The sequence below is a fragment of the Arachis hypogaea genome, chromosome 17, assembly GCF_003086295.3.
Source record: "Arachis hypogaea cultivar Tifrunner chromosome 17, arahy.Tifrunner.gnm2.J5K5, whole genome shotgun sequence".
Classification (NCBI taxonomy): domain Eukaryota; kingdom Viridiplantae; phylum Streptophyta; class Magnoliopsida; order Fabales; family Fabaceae; genus Arachis; species Arachis hypogaea.
Window position 1 is genome coordinate 91,020,894 of NC_092052.1, and position 6,425 is coordinate 91,027,318.

General features: G+C 36.5%; 1 non-coding gene across 1 annotated transcript; it reads right to left on the reverse strand.

Moving 5' to 3' along the window:
- Positions 1 to 6,075: 6,075 nt before the first annotated feature.
- On the reverse strand, positions 6,076 to 6,183 carry LOC112768426 (small nucleolar RNA R71). The gene has a single exon (XR_003185858.1). It is a non-coding gene; the product is annotated as a small nucleolar RNA R71 (small nucleolar RNA).
- Between the last annotated feature and the right edge of the window lie 242 nt (positions 6,184 to 6,425).

Here is a 6,425-nt window from a genome sequence, read left to right on the forward strand (position 1 = left end):
GCTCAGCTTTTGAGGAGGAAAGTACTTGGCTAAGAAAGCCGTGACCAGCTTATCCCAAGAGTTCAGGCTGTCTTTGGGTTGAGAATCCAACCACAATCTAGCTCTGTCTCTTATAGCAAAAGGGAAAAGCATGAGCCTGTAGACTTCAGGATCTACTCCATTAGTCTTAACAGTATCACATATCTGCAAGAATTCAGTTAAGAACTGAAAAGGATCTTCAGATGGAAGTCCATGAAACTTGCAGTTCTGCTGCATCAGAGAAACTAATTGAGGTTTCAGCTCAAAGTTGTTTGCTCCAATGGCAGAAATGGAGATGCTTCTTCCATGTAAATTGGAATTAGGTGCAGTAAAGTCACCAAGCATCTTCCTTACATTATTATTATTTTCAGCTGCCATCTCCTCTTCCTGTTCAAAAATTTCTGAAAGGTTTTCTCTAGATTGTTGTAATTTAGCTTCTCTTAATTTTCTCTTCAGAGTCCTTTCAGGTTCTGGATCTGCTTCCACAAGAATGTTCTTATCCTTGCTCCTGCTCATATGACAAAGAAGAAGGCACAGAAAAATAATAATAATAATAATAGAGATCCTTTATACCACAGTATAGGGATCCCTGTGTGAGTAGAAGAAGAGGGGGAGACAAAGAATGTAATATAATGGAAGAAACACAACTGTGAGGAGGCTAGATATGTGAGATGAGATGTTAGGATATGAATGAATAAATAGAGTAAGATGGGGGAGGGAAAATTTTCGAAAATTATTTTGAAAAAGAGTTAGTGATTTTTGAAAATAGTTTTTGAAAAATGTTTAATATTTTTTTCGAAAATTTTTGAAATCAAAAATAAAAATAAAAACAATTAGTTAATTAAAAAAGAAATTTTGAAAAAGAGGGAAGATATTTTCGAAAATTAGAGAGAGAGAGTTAGTTAGGTAGTTTTGAAAAAGTTAAGAAACAAACAAAAAGTTAGTTAGTTAGTTGAAACAAATTTTGAAAAGATAAGAAGTTAGGAAGTTAGAAAAGATATTTTTGAAAAAGATAAGATAAGAAGATATTTTAGAAACTAATTTTGAAAAAGATTTGATTTTTAAAATCTCAATTAATGACTTGATTCACAAGAAATCACAAGATATGATTCTAGAACTTAAAGTTTGAATCTTTCTTAACAAGCAAGTAACAAACTTCAAATTTTTGAAACAAAACATTAATTGATTATGTTATTTTCGAAAATTTGGTATAAAAATAAGAAAAAGATTTTTGAAAAATATTTTTGAAATTTTCGAAAATAACTAAGAATTTTGAAAAAGATTTGATTTTTGAAAAAGATTTTGAAAAAGATAAGATTTTCAAATTGAAAATTTGATTTGACTCATAAGAAACAACTTGATTTTAAAAATTTTTGAAAAAGTCAACTCAAATTTTTGAATGTGATGAGAGAAAAAGGGAAAGATATTTTTTTGATTTTTTTTGAATTTTTATGATGCAAGGGAAAAACAAGAAAAATGATGCAATGCATGAAATTTTTAGATCAAAACAATGAATGCATGCATGAATGCTATGAATGTCAAGATGAACACCAAGAACACTATGAAGAATATGATGAACATCAAGAACATATTTTTGAAAAATTTTTAATGCAAAGAAAACATGCAAGACACCAAACTTAGAATTCTTTAATGCTTAGACACTAAGAATTCAAGAATGCATATGATAAACATGAAAAGACACAAAACAAAAAATCATCAATATCAAACAAGAAGACTTACCAAGAACAACTTGAAGATCATGAAGAACACTATGAATGCATGAAATTTTCGAAAAATGCAAGATGCATATGCAAGTGACACCAAACTTATGATATGACTCAAGACTCAAACAAGAAATACAAAAATATTTTTGATTTTTATGATTTTCTAATTTTTTTTGGATTTTTATTTTATATTTTTCGAAAAATTCTTTTGAAAAAGAAAAAAAAGGAATTCCAAAATTTTTAATATGAATTCCAGGAATCTTATGCTCTAAAGCTCCAATCAAAGGGTCAGGCATGGCTTAATAGCCAGCCAAGCTTTAGTATGTAACTCAGACATGACACGCCTGACATTCCTTACATTCAACAGCCAATTGGCTAAGAAAGATAAAGAAGCTCTTCTCTTGAGTACAAGATTTGAGACATGGCTTTACAGCCAGCCAGGCTTCAACATGCTTCATGAAACACTAGAATTCATTCTTAAAAATTCTGAAGCCATAGAATAATTTATTTTTGAAAACATTTTTTTTTTCGAAAACAAAAGAAAAATTTTTGAAAGATTTTTGAAAAAATTTTTGAAAACAAAACAAAAAGAAAATTACCTAATCTGAGCAACACGATGAACCGTCAGTTGTCCAAACTCAAACAATCCCCGGCAACGGCGCCAAAAACTTGGTGCACGAAATTGTGATGTCCAAGCTAGAACAATCCCTGGCAACGTGAGCAACTTGGTGCACGTAATCGTGATTACACACTCATAATTTGTCACAACTTCGATACAACTAACCAGCAAGTGCACTGGGTCGTCCAAGTAATACCTTACGTGAGTAAGGGTCGAATCCCACGGAGATTGTTGGTATGAAGCAAGCTATGGTCACCTTGTAAATCTCAGTCAGGCAGATATAAAGTGATAATGGTGTTTTCGAATATTATATAATAAAATAGGGATAGAGATACTTATGTAAATCATTGGTAGGAATTTCTGATAAGCGAATGGAGATGCTTTTCGTTCCTCTGAACCTCTGCTTTCCTGCTATCTTCATCCAATCAGTCTTACTCCTTTCCATGGCTGGCTTTATGTGATACATCACCACTGTCAATGGCTACTTTCGGTCATCTCTCGGGAAAATGATCCAATGCCCTGTCACGGCACGGCTAATCGTCTGGAGGCATCACCCTTGTCAATGGCTTCATCTTATCCTCTCAGTGAATAATATGCTCACGCACCCTGTCACGGCACGGCTATTCATCTGTCGGTTCTCGATCATGCTGGAATAGGATTTACTATCCTTTTGCGTCTGTCACTAACGCGCTGCAATCGCGAGTTCAGAGCTCATCACAGTCATTCAATCATTGAATCCTACTTGGAATACCACAGACAAGGTTTAGACTTTCCGGATTCTCTTGAATGCCACCATCATTCTAGCTTACGCCACGAAGATTCTGGTTAGGAGATCTAAGAGATATTCATTCTAGCTCAATTCATGTAGAACAGAAGTGTTTGTCAGGCACGCGTTCATAAGGGAGAAGGATGATGAGCGTCACACATAATCATCACCTTCATCACGTTCTTGGGTGCGAATGGATATCTTAGAAGCGAAATAAGAAGAATTGAATAGAAAACAGTAGTACTTTGCATTAATCTTTGAGGAACAGCAGAGCTCCACACCTTAATCTATGGAGTGTAGAAACTCTTCCGTATGAAAATACATAAGTGAAGGTCCAGGCATGGCCGAGATGGTCAGCCCCCTAAACAAGATCAATAGTCTCCTAAGATGAACAATGGATTAAAACTGAGACCAAAGATACCTAATACAATAGTAAGAGGTCCTATTTATAATAAACTAGCTACTAGGGTTTACATGAGTAAGTAATTGATGCATAAATCCACTTCCTGGGCCCACTTGGTGTGTGTTTGGGCTGAACCTGAATGTTGCACGTGCAGAGGCCATTTGTGGAGTTGAACGCCAGTTTCTGTGCCAGTTTGGGCGTTCAACTCTGGTTTTGGATCCTTTTCTGGCGTTGGACGCCAGATTTGGGCAGAAGGCTGGCGTTGAACGCCAGTTTACGTCATCTATTCTTGGCCAAAGTATGGACTATTATATATTGCGGGAAAGCCCTGGATGTCTACTTTCCAACGCAATTGGAAGCGCGCCATTTCGACTTCTGTAGCTCCAGAAAATCCACTTTGAGTGCAGGGAGGTCAGAATCCAACAGCATCAGCAGTCCTTTTTCAACCTCTGAATCTGATTTCTGCTCAAGTCCCTCAATTTCAGCCAGAAAATACCTGAAATCACAGAAAAACACACAAACTCATAGTAAAGTCCAGAAATGTGAATTTAACATAAAAACTTATGAAAACATCCCTAAAAGTAACTAGATCCTACTAAAAACATACTAAAAACAATGCCAAAAAGCGTATAAATTATCCGCTCATCACTTATCTGTTTCAAAACTACATAACTAACTATCCCTCTCTAATTTTCGAAAATACCTCCCTCTTTTTCAAAAGAATTCTTTTTAATTAATAAACTGTTTCAACTTTTATTTTTAATTTTAATTTTATCTTAATTTTCGAAAATCATTAACTCTTTTTCAAAATTTATTTTTCGAATTCCCTCTCTCCCATCTCCTTCTATGTATTTATTACTTACTAACACTTCTCTTCATCTCATATCTCTGTTATCCTCACCCTTGTGTTTGGATTATCCATTCTTCTTCACTCTTATTCCCTTTCTTCTTCTTCTTCACTCTTTTTTGGACCTTTGTCAGGTCTCTTTCAGGGATTACTTTTATAACTTTCTTTGTAGGAGATCGACTTCGTTAAGTCGATCTCTTCTAAGTTATTTTGTAATCCTCTTTTTTGGACCTTTGTCAGGTCTTTTTTAGGGATTACTTTTATAACTTGTTTGTAGGAGGTCGACTTCTTTGCGTCATCCTCTTTCTAAGTTATTTTTGTAGTCCTCTTTTTTGGACCTTTGTCAGGTCTCTTTCAGGGACTACTTTTATAACTTTTTCATTTTGGGCTAACTTTGTCATGTCGGGCCCTTCTAAGTTAAAGTAATCCTCTTTAATAGGGTTGGCCAGACCTCTTTCCAAGGTTTACTTATAACTTGGGTTGACTTGGTCCGACTTCTTAACGTCAGCCAGTCTTTAATTTATTATTTTAGCAATCCGTAAGACCTCGTCAGGTTCTTTTTTGGATCACTTTCGATAACTTCTTACATTATTCTGTGTTCATCTTTGCCAATTTGTAGAAAGTGGTTGTCATCTCTAGATCGTCTTTTGGGTGAATCGCGTTTTCACCTTTATCGGACAGTTTATCTATATCGTGATCGTGCAGTGAAATTGTTTTTCACTTTTTGCCGATCTGTTGCTTTATAATCGGACGATGAATGCTTCAGATTAATGCATCTTGAGATCTTGTAGAATATCTAGAAAATATATTTTATTCAAAGGAAAGTGCAAATATAGACATGTGGGAATTTTTCATCCCTTTAAGTCGGATAGTGTCTGAGTCTTAACTTGGTGCCTCGTTAAAAAACCTTTTCAGGAAAAAGAGTGCATCCGATAATGAGATCTTTTACCTTTTCTAACTGTAGTACCTTCTTAGGTTGCAGGCGTGCCATGATCTGGGAAGCTCTCGTCCATCGAGTTCGGACAGTCTGTAGTAGCCCCTCCCAAGTACTTCTACGACTCGGTAGGGTCCTTTCCAGTTTGCTGCCAGCTTTCCTTCTCCTGGTCGAGTTGTTCCGATATCATTTCGAATTAGGATGAGGTCATTCTCCGTGAAACTTCTCGGCACTACCCTTTGATTATATCTGGAAGCCATTCGACGCTTTAGTGCTTCTTCCCTGATCCGAGCTCTTTCTTGGATTTCAGGTAGTAGGTCAAGCTCTTCCCTCTGAAGTTGGGAGTTTGCTTCCTCATTGTAATGAACCACTCTAGGCGATCCTTCCTCGATCTCTACTGGGATCATTGCTTCTATTCCATATGCTAATCGGAAGGGGGATTCCTTCGTGGTGGAATGTGGCGTCGTTCGATATGCCCATAGGACCTGTGGAAGCTCCTCTGCCCAAGATCCCTTTGCATCTTGTAATCTTCATTTTAACCCGGCCAATATCCCTTTCAGTTCTTAACTGAATTCTTTTTGATATGTGATACTGTTAAGACTAATGGAGTAGATCCTGAAGTCTACAAGCTCATGCTTTTCCTGTTTGCTGTGAGAGACAGAGCTAGAATATGGTTGGATTCTCAACCTAAAGATAGCCTGAACTCTTGGGATAAGTTGGTCAAGGCTTTCTTAGCTAAGTTCTTCCCTCCTCAAAAGCTGAGTAAGCTTAGAGTGGATGTTCAAACCTTCAGACAGAAAGAAGGTGAATCCCTCTATGAAGCTTGGGAGAGATACAAGGAACTGACCAAAAAGTGTCCTTCTGACATGCTTTCAGAATAGACCATCCTGGATATATTCTATGATGGTCTGTCTGAACTAGCTAAGATGTCATTGGATACTTCTGCAGGTGGATCCATTCACCTAACGAAAATGCCTGCAGAAGCTCAAGAACTCATTGACATGGTTGCTAACAACCAGTTCATGTACACTTCTGAGAGGAATCCTGTGAGTAATGGGACACCTCAGAAGAAGGGAGTTCTTGAAATTGATACTTTGAATGCCATATTGGCTCA